Source organism: Tupaia chinensis, unplaced genomic scaffold (assembly GCF_000334495.1).
Source record: "Tupaia chinensis unplaced genomic scaffold, TupChi_1.0 Scaffold000113_1, whole genome shotgun sequence".
Lineage (NCBI taxonomy): Eukaryota > Metazoa > Chordata > Mammalia > Scandentia > Tupaiidae > Tupaia > Tupaia belangeri.
This window is the reverse complement of record NW_006159577.1, coordinates 7587958-7603471: the sequence shown is the minus strand read 5'-3', so window position 1 is coordinate 7603471 and position 15514 is coordinate 7587958. Positions and strand designations below refer to the sequence as shown.

The window sequence follows — 15514 nt, the reverse complement described above, 5'->3', positions numbered from 1 at the left end:
ACTATCATTTATTTAATTAGTCCCCAATTGGTGGGCATTTAGATTTAGTTCTTTTGTTATTACGAACAGTGTTTCAGTGACACATGATATTTTAATAGTTGATTCCATTTTATTATTTATTAAACATTATATATTATATCTATTATTTATTAAAGTACCTAATTTGTCCACCACTGTTGGTTGCTTAGGTGATTTTCTAAATTTTCACTGTCATAAATAAATCTGACATAGCCTTTTTTTTTTTTTTTAGGTTTTTGCTACAGGGTGCATATACTCACCAGAGGGGGTGGGTAGGTCACCCCTTAGGGGAATGGCCTTGCCACAATCCCTTCTTCATTCTCTTGGGATTTTGGGTACATACACACACACTTCTGTGTGTTTTTAAGCCACCAGATCTAGGACTTGAACTGTACAGCCAACCATGTGGGATCCAGCCATTTTAACCATCATTAACTGGCTTGCCCAGTTTCGTTTCTTATTGATTTGTAATTATGATATTTAAGGATATTGGTCTTTTATCACTGCAAATATTTTTTTTCCAATTTGATATTTGCCTTTTATTTTTGCTTAACCTTTAGATTTGGGGGCTGGGGGTGCAGGATAGGGTAGGGAGCATGTTTTAAAAATATATGAGTCAGTCAATTGAGATTATTTATTATTTAAATATTTTCTTTTAGCTCTTACATGGTGTTTTCATTTGTCTAATTTTAAGAGTATAGTATAGAGGGGCCAGCAGGTGGTATGGTTAAGGTGCTGGGGACCCACGTGGACAACCATGGTTTGAGTCTTAGACCTGGTAGCTTGCTTTCTCACTTTCTCGCTCTCCTTCTCTCACATCTCTCTCTGGTGAACACATGTGCCCTATAGCAAATTAAAAAATAGTAATAAATGAAATTAAATGAATTTTAAAAATTAGTTAATAAATTTTTAAAAGAATTATTTTGTTTAAAGTTAGTTATTTTAATTTGACCAGAGAGAGAGAGAGAGAAAAAAAAAGAGAGAGAAGGAGAGAAAGTGAGAAAGCAAGACATCCACCAGATCTAGAACTCAAACCACAGTCAGCCCTGTGGGAGTCCACCACCCTTAGCCACAATGCCACCTGTTGGCCCCAGTGAATACTTTTTAAAAGAGTATAGTATTGAGAGAAGGATTTAACTTTATCATTTTTATCTGTCCATCTATAATTTTGTCATTGGTTAGATGTTTTTATCTTGCCAAATAATTTGCTGCTGTTTGGGCATTTTTATCATATGCCCAATATTTGGTTTTCTAGGCTTATTTCTCATATTGATTTATTTATCATATTTCATTGATTTCAAGTCATACATTATCCACATTTTAACATCTTTAAATTTGGCATTCATCGTAAAATCAACTATTGCCTGGATAGAAGTGTTCTTTCTGAGAGAATAAGCACTTTGATCTGCCAGTCACTGGGGGGCACTACCAACCTGAGTCTGCTTACACTCATTCCTCTGAGGATATTTTGGGCTATACTGGTAGTGTGAATTCAGACTGGATGGGGTGGGGTAGGGTATCAGTTCTAATATCAGAAAAAAATTTTCCCTCTTCTCAATTGTCAAGGAAACGGTATTGAAACTTCTTCATCATCCCTTTTGTATGAACGGCTGTTTATTTATTTTTTTTACTCCTCATTAAGGCTGTAGTTGTTTGATATCTCCACTTTTTGTGAGGGTCTCTGTCTCCTTTGAACTCCCTTTCCTGGGCATCTTTTCTTCTCCTGGTTTATAAAACAATCATGCATCTTACTGTTGATGGTGTTTTAGATTTAGTGAAATGTGGTGTTTTCATCATTGTAAGTTTGTGCTTTTTTACTGTCTGGCAGTACAAGTTCTCAGAATACAATAGTTTTGGCTGTTAACCCCAAATGTATTTTAAATGATTTAAGTTCCCTTGATACTCTCTTTCCTAAAAAAACAAAGCAAAATAAAACCCAGCAACGGTAATCTTAGAATTTTGATGTCACTGAATATGAGAAACTCAATAAGAACCTTTTTGTTTCACACATAATTCATTTGTTGTAATTGTTTTATTTCTTCTTATACCTGACTAAAATATACAGAAGAATTTAAGTTACAAATATTATGCTAATATCATCATAAATAATTTGCAGTATTAATAATCCTCTATACATGTTTTATACAAGCAAAAATCACTTTTGCTGATTAATTCTCTTAATGTTCATGTCCTTTTAGTCCTTTGTAATGCCAAAGGGCACTATGTGAGAGAGAAAGAACACCCCCCCCAACAAAAAAAAAAAATAGGCCTTGGACAGGCTGCAGTCCCTTTGCCCCTATTCTTCCTTCCCTTCAGGACCCTAGGCATATTTGTGTACTCATGCCCCTGGTGTAGTTTTCAAGCTGCTGGGGCTGGAATTTGACTGTGGAATCCAGCTCCATTCACATAACCTTTTAGTTGTTTTTTAGAAGTATTCTTTGAAAAGCCTTGAATTAACCTGACAGTTTTTTAAATTGAGTTTATTTTCTATACTTGCTTTGTTTTGAAGATTAGCATACTGGTTAACCTTCCTGAATGCTCCTGGTGAACTCTCTTCACTTTGGAAGTCCTATCTGAGGACTCACGCTCATATGCTGTGTTCTTTGGAGGGAGTTTGTAGTTATGTGGCCAGTAAAGTTCAGCACAACACTTACCATGTGTTCTTTAACTTAAGAAAGGAACAGTGCATTATTATTAATGTGAGTTTGTAAAGTTCACTGAGGATTCTTTTTATTTTTTTCTTTTTAAGACTTTGTCTGCAAAAATGTTCCAGTATAAATTGCGCATCACTGAGAAAATCTTCAGAGGACGTTCCCTGATTGCTCCTGTGGTGGATGACAGAACAGTGATTCATCAACTGTTGCTCTGATAGAATTCTCAGCTGTAGGGATTCATTTAAAAGGAAATACACAGAACAAAAAGACAGTGAAACAAATCATTATCATATTTTGATATTATAGATTAGGAAATGTAATTATAAAATGATGCAATGAAAAATTTTTAGATCAGTTTAATTGTATAGTTATTGTAGTTATATGTGATATCAATGAAGAAATATTTGTAGCATGCAAATGGTTATTTCTATTTCTTAAAAGACTATTGTCATTGGGCTGTTAATGACGTTGTCATTGGGCTAGTAATGACATGAGCTGTTGCATTTTTCTTTTTATTAATGCAGTATGTTCTTTTTAATTCAAGTATGGATTTCTTGAGAAACTATAGTAATATGGTTTTTAAGAAATTAATATTTTACTTAAATGTGAATTGTGGTTTTGAGCTCTCTTAATGCAGAGTCATTTGTATTTGTTAAGAGGAAGTAAACTGAGATCACTTATATTTTCAAACTGAATCTGAAGTTTTATAAAGCTGTCAAGCTATTGCTAGTTGAAGAAAGGGAAATGGCTCCTTATTTCACAATCCTGTGAAGAGTTCTCTTTGCCTTTCCACCTCTAACAGGAGAGGGGAGCAAGTGAGGGGTTTTCCATTTAGTCATCCGAGGTATCTGCAATCACCTGGTTGCTGAAGTTCCAATTAATGTGAAAACCAAAGTAGAATTCTTCTCTTTTCTTTTCTTTTTTTGCTTTGTATCAATTTGACTTATACCAAAGTGTTAGAAAATATGAAATGTATTGCTTTGAGACTATAAAGCCACCTCACAAAAAAGACTGCTCTGTAATACTCATCTTGTTTTACTAAAAATTCAGATTATCTAAATATTTTCTTAATAGTAAATGGGAATGCTGATTTTCTTCTTTTGTTATGTAGTAGCAACATTTTACATTGTTTACATAGTTCTCATGGAACATGGCATTTTTGAAAGCAACATATGATACACATTTTTTGTGTATATATTCCAGTTAGTGTGAATAAAGCAGTAACATCAATGTACTTTTTTAAGCAGTAAACTTATGTATTTCTCATCTTCCTTAAAAGTATTCCTGTGAATTTGGTATTCAGTACCTTTTCATTCCTCTTACATAGTTAATAAACAACGTTAGCATTTGCTCCCAATAATAGAATTTGAATAGTAAAATTGTATAACTGCAATCGACCCCAGACAACATATCTTCCAACTACCTCATTCTCTAACAGGACAGGACAATAAATGCCTTTCCCAGTTTCCTTAATTCACCTTTGGCCTTCATTTCTCTACACCAGGACTACTATTTTCCACTTAATTGTCACTCAGCTTCCCAATACTGATTAGATAAAGAAAAATAAGGGTTATTTATGTATGTTTTAATAAAATCAAGTTTGATTTTCAACTTTCAACTGGTTTTGTTTATAGCATTCAGCCTGTCTTTTGAGTAACGGGCAGAAGAGAAGAGAAGGGGCACTTGGACTAATGTCCATATAAGAAACATGTGTCTGAAATTTTGCCATTCCACCTTCCTACTTGGGGAAATAGAGCTAGAATTTTTTGGTGACTGTACCTGTGGATTTGTATCTATATTACTATTCAGACTCTGAGAAAACAAAGAAAACCCATCAAATCAGTAAGTCCCCTGTGGGCAGAGTTAGGTATTTATTAACATGTCGTTCACTATAGTAACCACTGTCTCTAGCACAGAGTTTTGCCACATAACAAGGCACATGCCAAGTACTCATCAAAAAGTGAATTTTAGAAATCAAAAAGGACCAGCAGATGGCATAGCAGTTATGTCGCTTTGAATTCCAGGCCTGGTGGCTTCAGACTCACACTGGGCATGTGTGCATGCATGACCAAGATCCTAGATGGAGAATGGAGAAGAAAGGATTGCAGAGTGGCCATCCCCCCAGACGGCGATTTCTCTTTTTCTGTCTCTGTCTCTCTGGTGAGTGCATGTACCCTATAGCAAAATTCTCTCTCAAAAAAAAAAAAAAAATTAAAAATAGAAGAAGAGACAGCAGAAAACCATCCAGATCAGTGGTTTGCAAATTTTTAAAAAGCATCAGAGGGACTGGCAGGTGGCGTGGTGGTTAAAGGAAACAAGGAAACCACAGATAAAATAGATTTTTGAGGTAACTATATTATTGGAGTGGTGTGATCTACTGTGTATATAGGGCCTTGAAAAATGAGAAAGTTACTACTGTCCTCACAGGGATGATCATGTTTGAAGTAGTAACCCACAACATTTGATCTGACTATACAAGTACTGGATATCAGGGTTGTTGCAGAAAATTCAGGATGGTTGGCCTTGGTATTTATATACTATAGTTTTAGGTTTTATGATGAGGCATCTAACTACCTTAGTGTTTACCTAGCAACTTTTTGATGGCAACCCAGTTATCCATGTAAATTTTGCCACTTTAGAAAAGGACGAATTTAACTGCAGACATTGAATGTTTGATTTTCCAGCAAATTCCAACTCTGATTGTAAGTTGCCATTGTGGTTTAGAATGAGTCAGTTCCCCAGAGCTCTGGGGACTTTGAAGGAGTTGGTAGAATTGTTTCTTTATGAGCTGAGGTGCTGACATTGAGTTCCTGCTGTTGATCATCTCCTTGCAGTAAGATGGGTTGTCAGCTGACTTGTCTCCTTGATGTATTTATAATTTTTAACAGATTCTCAGTCTTGTCCTAGTATTTAACTTCTAAACCGAGCTTACCAAAAAGCCGAACAAGAGCTCTAGTGTCTACCTGTCTTCATTTGTGTCCAAGCTCTACCTCTTAGGTATGAATCCTTGTGTAAGGTTTTTATCCCCTAGACTCAGCATCATTTTGTTTTGTTTTCCTTTTGGTCAATTTTCCTCATGAAATTCCTCAACCTCATAGAAGAGTTGTGAGGATTAAATGAAAATAGAGTAAAGTGCATATAACAGTGCATAAAACACAGCACTCACAGTGTTAGCTAATTATTACTATTGTTACTGTTTTTTTCCCATGAGCACTTGGATCGAGTGAAGACTCAGGTCTTTGTTATCAGATCACTGCTGCTTCCTGTCCTTTCTGGGTAGCACTTGATGCCTATTGGGCTTCTTATAGGCAGAGAGAGGCTTAGAACCTACTCACAGCTGGGCCTTGATGTCTGCATGTGTCAGGGTTGTGCAAGCCTGGAGTAAGTGCAGTTGTTGGAAAGGAGGGCGAGGAGCTGTGCAACCAGTTGGTGGACTGGGTGGACGTGAGGGATAGTAATGTTTGCTGCCTGTCTTCATGCAGGTCAGTGGGGCTCTTAGCACCTTTGGGGGACCAGCAGTTAGCCTAATGGCTATGTTGCTGGACTCCCATGTAGTCGACTGCGGTTCGCGTCCTGGACCCGGTGGCTTAAGACTCACGCAGGGCGTGTGTGTGTGTGTGCCCAAGATCCTGAGAGGAGAATGGAAGAGAAGGGATTGTGGCATGGCCATCCCCCCTGGGGGGTGATTTTTCGCTTTCTGTCTCTATGTCTCTCTCTGTCTGTCTGGCGAGTGCATGTGCCCTATAGCAAAAACCTCTCAAAAAAAAAAAATTAAAAAAAAAAAGCACCTTTGGGTAATTTCTGTGTGCCTTGAGTATCTAAACTCATTTTGGGATAAGGATCAAGGAGACACTTTTTTTCCTTCCTAAATTCTTCCCTCTTTTCTTGCTGATACTTATTTTCCTGCTTTAAAACATCAACTCGATTGTACATTTTCCCAAATATATTGGCCCCTCTGAGCACTTTGAAAATAACTTTAGCGTGGGAGGGTGCACAGTGGTAAGAGGGGATGCTCCCATGAGGCCAACCCACATGGGAAGGTTCCAGGTTTGTGTTTGGAAACTTCCCTAGTACGCTGGGCCCATGTGTGCCGGTGATCTGGGGTTGGCAGAAGTTGGGGGTAGATGTAGTATCAAGATCTTGTTGGGAGTGCTGTTTCTGTATCTCTCTGTCTTGTTTGCTCATGGGAGAGATACATAAATAAACTTAAAAAATAAACAAAAATACATATTGTTGTTAACATTACTGGGAGCTCATGAATGAATGTAGGCTCTTCATTTAATACTTCCTTCTTTCAGTTTTGGATCAAGCAAAATGAGTTTAAGTTGTGTCATTTTAAATATTAAACTACCACAACAAATATTCAATCTATGCAGTTGTTTGACAACATCTAAAACATACCCGGAATTGTCAAAGACAGACATGAGATAGGAGGCAAAGGCTGTTGATTTTGTTAGTGGGTGTGCTACAGGTCATGTACATGGATAAGTGAATTGATATACTTGGAGTGACTCACCATATTTGTCTTTCATTTTTTGTATTAAAGAGTGATTTTTTAAAAGACCTTATTATGGAATTTTTACACATACTTAAAAATATGAAGAAGAGCATAATGAATTCCCAGGTGCCTTTCTCCTAGCTCAGTAGTGGTGCCAGGGACCTGTAACATGGTTAAGTAGGGTGTCACAGTGAAGAGGAGGGAAAGGAAGACCCTTGGGAAGAAGTGAGGTGGGAGAGAGCATCATACACTTGAACAACTGAAGAAATTAAGATGTGCTTGAAATGCACAAAGCTGTGTATGATTTTCATTAAACAATTTTTAAAGAAGACATTTCTAATGGTGCTTTTCTTTCTGTGCCCACTTAATATCATTTACTCTTGTTGAAACTGGATCATAGTTTAGAATATTGGAAAGTGCTTGCTACCAGCTATGATGTATGCCTTTTCTGTGCATCTCAAAACCTGTATCCTGCGGCCAGCAGGTGGCATGATAGTTGGGGTGCTGGACTCCCATAAGGCTGACTGTGGTTCAAGTCCCAGAACTGGCAGCTTGTTTTCTCGGCTTCCTCCCACCCTATCTCTCTCATGAATTAAAAAAATAAGTAAAAATTGAATGGATAATTCTTTTTAAAAAACAAGAAAACCTATGTCCCAGCTGTTTGAGTCTTATTTGCTTTTCTCTCCAGGGTATATAGGGTGTATGCACTCACTAGAAAAGACAGAGAAAATGGGAAAATAACCCCTGATGGTGTGTGATTATGCCGCACACAATTTGTGCTCCATTTCTGTACCCTGTTGGGATTTTGGGCACACATGGGTACACATCTGGCATGGTTTTTTTTGTTTTTCTTTTGGGGAGAGGTTTTTGCTATAGGGCACTTGCACTCTCCAGAAAGACAGAGAGAAACAGAGAGACAGAAAGTGAGAAATCACCCCACAGGGGGGATGGCCATGCCACAATTCCTTCTCCTCCATTCTCCTCTTGGGATCTTGGGCACACATGGACATGCGCCTGGTGTGAGTTTAAGCCACCAGGTCCGGGACTCGAACTGCAGTCGACTACATGGGAGTCCAGTGACATAGCCATTATGCTAACTGCTGGTCCTACATCTGGCATGTTTTTCAAGCCGCTGGAGTTTGAACTGTGGCCAACCATGTGGAATCTGGCCTCCTAACCACTAGGCAATGTGGCTGGTCCTCCAGGGCAGTGGTCCTCAACCTTCCCAGCACCAGGATCTGGCCTCGTGGAAGACAATCCCTCCACGGACAGGGGGTGGGCTGTTGATCTTGGAATGACTCAAGTGCACCACATTCAATTATGCACCCCTTTTCTGCTATGAGTACATTGCAACAGACAATGAACAATCACAGCAACATAGGGTTTGTGCTCCAATGAGACTCCAGTACTGGTGCTGCTGAGAGAGAGAGAGAGAGAGAGAGAGAGAGAAATCAGCCACCACCTCCCTGGGGTCAGGGGGAGGTAGCTACTTCACAATCCCTTCTCTTCCATTCTCTTCTTGAGATTTTGGGCATGCACACACACACACATGCCTGGAATGTTTTTCAAGCTGCCAGGTCTGGGACTCAAACTGCACAGTTGACCACGTGGGATCCAGTCACCTTAACCACGTCACCACTTGATCTGGTCTTGAATTTTTAAAAAAGTTTACTTCTTGAGAAAGAAAGAGACAGTGTGTACCCTAGATGGAGTCTTACCGTACTGTGATCCTTCTCCGAGCCAATCAGGATCCCTGGCACGCACGGATATGCCTGGCATGTTCAGGCCAACCCAGGATCTGAACCTGGGGTTGTCCTATGTCTCCAGTATGCAGTACTGCCTTTCCTTTGCCAATGGTGCTGAGCCTTGCAATTTTCCTGTTAGATTTTTCTATAAAATCAAAACATTGTTTTGGTAGATGGCACCTGCTCTTGCCTGAGAGAGATGGAGAAAGGAAGTGAAAAAGCATCTTCCATGGGCAATGGTCACACCACAATCCCTTCATCTCTCACTCCTTTCAGGTTTTGGGCATGCATGCACATGGACCTAGTGTGTTTCTCAGGCTGCTTGGGTCCAGGACTCAAACTGCTCAAACTGCACAATCGTCCATGTGGGATCTAGCCACCTTAACCACATGTCATGGGCTGGCCCCCATAAAATCAATTTTTAATTAACCAACCTATTGTTTGGGTTTTAGATTGTTTCCACCTTTCCAGTGATGTGTGTGTGTGTGTGTAGACAGAAAGGTAGATGCATCTAAACATAGATACACATTTTGATGAACCTTCTTTCAGAGAAACCTTTGTGAACATTTGACTTAACGTTTTAAATTCAATCACTGAACAGATTTCTCTGAGGTCATGTGAAATGAGAAGTTGCTAAGGAAATGAGACTTCTTTACCTGATTTAATTTGAGTCTTTGTATACAATGTTTAAAGGTTCATCACTTTTAAGGCCCTAACTGGCTGTGTTGGTATCCACCAAAATGTATGTTAAACAGAAAATTAAATCTTAGCTACTTAGCTAGGTAGTAAAAAGTGGTTTTATTTTTCACCCAAAAATTCATTTTAAAGAAGTAAATGTTAAAAAAAAAAAAAAAGAAAAAGAACACAGTTATGGGAAATTCTGTGGAGCATTCCTCTAAGAGAACACAGTGGCTATTTAATCCACTTACTAGAGTTTTGAAGTTTGGTTCAATTAGAAGGAAAGAGTTTATCAAAAGGCTTTATTTTCTGTCTGAAATCCATAAACTGATCCAACCAGTGGCTGCCATTTAAATGTGACTTGCAGGGCTGGCTTGGTAATACAGTGGTAATCCACCACGCAAGTGATGCTAGATCCATGTAGAAGAGTGTGGGTTCAATTTCCTGGTCAACTGGTACACACCAGGTATGTGTTATGATCCTGGCTGGCTGGGAAGGCTAGGGGATGGAGGGTTTGGAACACAGCATGGAACCCTGTTGGGAGTGCTTGTCTCTGTGCCACTCTCATGAAATAAATTAATCTTAATAAATGTGACTTGCATATATGGCCATATAAATCTAATGGTCCAGTTTCTGAACCATTTTGAATCTTTTGGAAAGGACTTCTATTTTATTCAGTTTTGAATTATCTTGTTTGTGCCATGCATGTTATTGGTATTACGTTTTTTTGTTTCCATCTGATGCATATGTCTTACTTTAGTTTTGGTCTGATTCACTTAGCTAGTGTTTGCAATATTTTACTTTTTAAAAATTTATTTATTTATATCTTTTTCTTTTATTGAGAGGTTTTTGCTATAGGGAGCATGCGCTTGCCTGAAAGAGAGAGACAGAGAGACAGAAAATGAGAAATCACCCCCCAAGGAGATGTCCACACCACAATTCCTTCTCCTCCATTCTCCTCTTGGGATCTTGGGCATGCATGCACACGCACCCAGCATGAGTTTAAGTCACTGGGTCCAGGACTCGAACCGCGGTCAACTACATGTGAGTCCAGCAGCATAGTCACTACACCAACTATTGGTCCCATGTTTACAATATTTTAAATTCCTTTTGCAGCATTGGTGGCATTTCATTGATTTATACTTATTTTCAAATGAAATGTGTCCTTGACCATAAAACTACTTTGAGAAAATCTAATTATTGACTATAGGTATTATTTCCTCACTAATCTATTCAGATTCTCTAATTTACCTTCCAAAAGCTATTTAGCCCAAGCTATGCAAATGAGAGAAGAAGGAAGAGATCAGAAGAGTCCTTCCAATGTTTTCTCTTGCTAAGAAAGCTTATCTTCCAGGTTATACCTGTTTCCTTGTTGACTTTTTTTCCCTCTCATTCAGTTGGTTTTCAGTACCCAACTCACCACATTTTTCATTACAATGCTATGAAGGGGATTTCCACTTTCAGTAATGGTGGACTAACTTAATTGTATACCAGCTCCCCCACTAAAACAACTAAAAAATGTAATATATATATATATATATAACAGCTGTTTGAGTCTTCCTACTGAGGGAAGGAGGACAAGAGGGGCCAAGATCTGAGAAGAAAAGGAAGCAGAGCAAAGGAGGAGGTCTGGCATTTTGTACCATTTGGCATTTTCCTCTGGAAGTAACTGCCGAAGTCAGACGTAGCAATAGAGAGATTAAGAAGGTGAGTAAAGCTTCTGGCATTCTTATAGGACTGAGGGGATAATATATTTTAGGGTGCAACATGGAGGAAAAACTCCGGTAAATATCCTAGGATTTCAGTTTGGTTTTCTCATTGTCTATTCCTTCAGATAGGAAGGAACCAAAAGTAGAGCAGTCCTCACAAAGACCGAAGCCCAGATTGATATCAGCTTTATCCTTGATTGTATTAATGGAATTTACCCCTGTCTAAACTGCCTGCAGGAACCTCTACTAATTGTCTTGAGAGGAACATAGTGTCAACTAGAGCTTCAGTAGAATGTACAATCTTCATAAATGAAAACTAAGAAAAAACACAGTGGGGGCCAACTGGGGGTGCGGTAGTTAAGGCAACTAGATCCCACACAGCCAGCTACAGAGTTCAAGTCCAGGACCAGGCAGCATGTGTATTCACTTGCTCAAAATCCCAAGAGAAAAATGGAAGAGAAGGGCCATCCCTCTTGGAGAGGGGGTATTTTCTCACTTTCCCTTTCTCTGTCTCTCCAGTGATCACAAGTACCCTGTGGCAAGTTAAAAACAAAACAAAACAGTAAAAATTAACCTACCTATTGGACAATCCTGACATTGGAGTTATTAGACATAGATTATATGGCACCATGCACTCACTGAAGAGAGAGAGACAGACAAAAAGTGAGAAATCGCCCCCCATGGGGGCCAGCCACATTGCAGTCCCTTCTCTTCCATTCTTCTCCCAGGATTTTGGGCACACATGTGCATGTGCCTGGCGTAGGTTTGTAGCTGCCAAGTTTGGGACTCAAATCATGTTCGGTCATGTGGGAGTCCAGCGACATAATCATTATGTTATTCGCTGGTACCAAGACATAGATTTATAAAGCAATTGATTATTATAAAAAACTAGAGGACATTTAGAGATTTCTGGTAAAGAACTGGAGTATGAAAAGAACTGAGAGAAATTCTAGAGCTTTAACATATAGTATAATTCAATAGTGGATTTCACAACAGATAAGACAAAATTAAAGAGAGCGATAGTGAATTGGAAGATAAGTCAGAAATATAAGTCAGAAATAGACTGAAGCATGGAGAGGAAAAGGATAGAAAACATGTGTACAGCCAAAGAGTGTGACAAGACATAGTGAGAGGTGAAATTTAAGTGCTTGAAGGCAAGGAGGATAGAGAATAGGGCAGGATCCACATTTGAAGAGATAATTAATGAGGATTTCCTAAAATTGATGAATATATAATACAAGAAGCATTATATATTCTAAACTCGGTAAGATAAATACAAAGAAAATCATACACTAAGACACACTGTGGTAAAACTCTTGATGGATTTAAATCACCACTTTATAAGAATGTTTTCTACTAAATAGACGTTTACATAAATGGGCAAGCACCTTTGCTATGAATTGTCACAACTGCTTCCACATCTTTGCCTTTACAATTCTTACCAGTCATTGGGACCAGCAGTTGGCATAATGGCTATGTTGCTGGGTTCCCATGTAGTCGACCGCGGTTCGAGTTCCAGACCCGGTGGCATAAACTCACACCAGGCATGTGTGTGTGCATGCTCAAGATCCCGAAAGGAGAATGGAGGAGAAGGTATTGTGGCATGGCCATCTCCCCAGGAGGGGGTTATTTCTTGATTTCTGTTTCTCTCTCTTTCTGGCGCACACATGCACCTTATAGCAAAAACCTCTCAAAAAAAAAAATTCATACCAGTCATATTTTTATTTGTTTGTCTTAATTTGCCAGAGTGCACAGAGAGAGACAAGAGGGAGCAAGCACTTCCCAATGGAACGTGTTCAAACTACAATACTTTTTCTTCCATTTCTGCATCCTGTTGGAATTTTGGGTGCACACAGACACTCGCCCAGTGTGTTTTTCAAAGCGCTGAGTCTGGGACTCAAACTGCACTGGCCACGTAGGATCCAGTCTCTTAACCATAGGCCCCCGCCAGCCACATCTTTCCAAGGACTAGCTTTGGCCTTAGTAAGGTTGCTTGCACCGAGAACTGGTGTTCTTCATGCACGTTAGTCTATTGGGTCATCAGGAAAGTCATGAGTCATCTTTGCTTAGAAAAACATATTATGACTTTCTGGACAACCTACTACAATACCAGGGGAGAAACACCCGACGTCAATTCCTAGTATGCCCCAGCAGGTCACCACTGTATCATATCACTGAGGGGTTGGATGGAGTGCAGGGTAGTAGCTAGAATGTAGACTTGAAACAGACTGCCTATGTTGGTTCAAGTCCTCGTTCCACACTGACTCAATGTGTAATCTTGGACTCGCTCTTTCATCTCTTGAAAGTTTAGTTCCCTACAATGTACAATAAAGATTATGGCAGCTATTTAATTTTTAAGGTTGTTACGTAATTTAAATAAGCCCGTGGATGTAAAGTGTTTGACATATAGAAAATCATTAATGGATGGGTTTACTTTGAAATCTCCTTGACCCATTTCTTCAGCCTGCTCAGCCACACATTTCCTCTTTTATAATAGCTGAAGCTTCTTCAAACTTTTAGAGCCTGGCTTCCTCCAGTGGGAACTGAACATGAAAGGAGAGGAGATGATGTACATTTTATATCAGAGGAGAGAGCTTAAAAATTAATCGTAAAGAATGTACAAGAGCTGGTGAGCATTACGTTTGAAAAGTTTCCAGAGAACTAGAGGACTCAGACCCTGATAGGAACAAATACACAACTGGAATTGGTTCAAGAATCTTCTCCATATAGTAAAAGCTAACCCCTCTGATCTGATTGAGTTTGGTTCTTATTTCTGATTTTAAAAACAATCAGTAAAATACACTATTTTTTCTATCAAAATTCTCCTGTAACAATTTCCATTAACTAAATCTCGTATTACTGATTCAGCTGCCTACTTTTGAAATTTATTTATTTATTTATTTATTTATTTATTTATTTATTTATTGGAGAGGTTTTTGCTATAGGGCATGTGCACTTGCCAGAAAGACAGAGAAAGAGACAGAGACAGAAAGCGAGAAATCACCCCCAAAGGGGGATGGCCACGCCACAATCCCTTCTCCTCCAGTGTCCTCTCAGGATCTTGGGCACGCACTCACACACATGCGCCCAGCGTGAGTTTAAGCCACTGGGTCCGGGACTTGAACCATGGTCGACTACATGGGAGTCCAGCAACATAGCCATTACACTAACTGCTGGTCCCTCAACTGCCTATTAACCTGACTATTGTTACTTCTTGGTTAATGAATTTTCTCCATATATCCCTATGAATTTTTTTCTTATTCATATGAATTTATACTTTTTTATATAATTATTTACATATACATATAGTATCTATTTTATTTTACTCTCACTGTATTCCTTAAATATATATTTATACAGTTTAAATTATAAATACATCGCAGACAATTTTAAAAATAAACTGGGATCAGCAGATGGTATAATGGTTACATTACTGAACTCCTACATGGTCAACTGTGGTTTGAGTCTCAGACTAGGAGGCTTGAAACTTGTGCCGGGAGCATGTGCACATGTGCCCAAAATCCTGAGAGGAGGCTGGAAGAAAAGGGATTGCAGCATGATGCCCCTTGGGCGTGATTTCTTGCTTTCTGTCTCTCTGTCTCTCTGGTGAGTGTACATACCCCATAGCAAAAATCTCTCTAAAAAAAATAAATAAGGGACCAGCAGTTAGCATAATGGCTATGTCGCTGGACTCCCATGTAATCAACCATGGTTCACGTCCCGGACCCGGTGGCTTAAAACTCACACCGGGCGCGTGTGTGTGCGTGCCCAGGATCCCGAGAGGAGAATGGAGGAGAAGGGATTGTGGCGTGGCCATCCCCCCTGCGGGGTGATTTCTCGCTTTCTGTCTCTCTATCTCTCTCTGTCTGTCTGGCGAGCGCACACACCCTATAGCAAAAACCTCTAAAAAAAATAAATAAAAATAAACTTTACCTAGTATCAAAGACTAAAGCCAACCACCATTGGCACAAAGCTGTCTGATATTTTTGGCTCTTCCTCAGTTACCAACCAACCTTGGTGCCTGGGGTGCTGCACCAGTTCGGAAAGTTTCCAAATCAGAGAAAGTTGAACAGGAGGTTGTTCACACAGTCTGAGCATTGCATACTGGTGCACCGCTAAGCCCCACAGGCATTCTGAATTTTATTTTGGTGATCTCGCGCAAAAACAAACCTACAGGGCCAGATATAGTGTAGTGATAACACACCTCGACCT

At 39.3% G+C, this 15514-nt stretch overlaps 1 protein-coding gene across 1 annotated transcript in view; it reads left to right on the top strand.

Annotated features, from left to right (window-relative positions):
• SEC23IP (SEC23 interacting protein) overlaps positions 1-4283 on the top strand; it is a 73054-nt gene extending 68771 nt beyond the window's left edge. Inside the window, exon 20 of the mRNA XM_027770130.1 lies at positions 2768-4283. The gene's annotated coding sequence lies outside the window, so the exon portion shown is untranslated. The remainder of the gene's footprint in view (positions 1-2767) is intronic.
• Positions 4284-15514: the final 11231 nt, after the last annotated feature.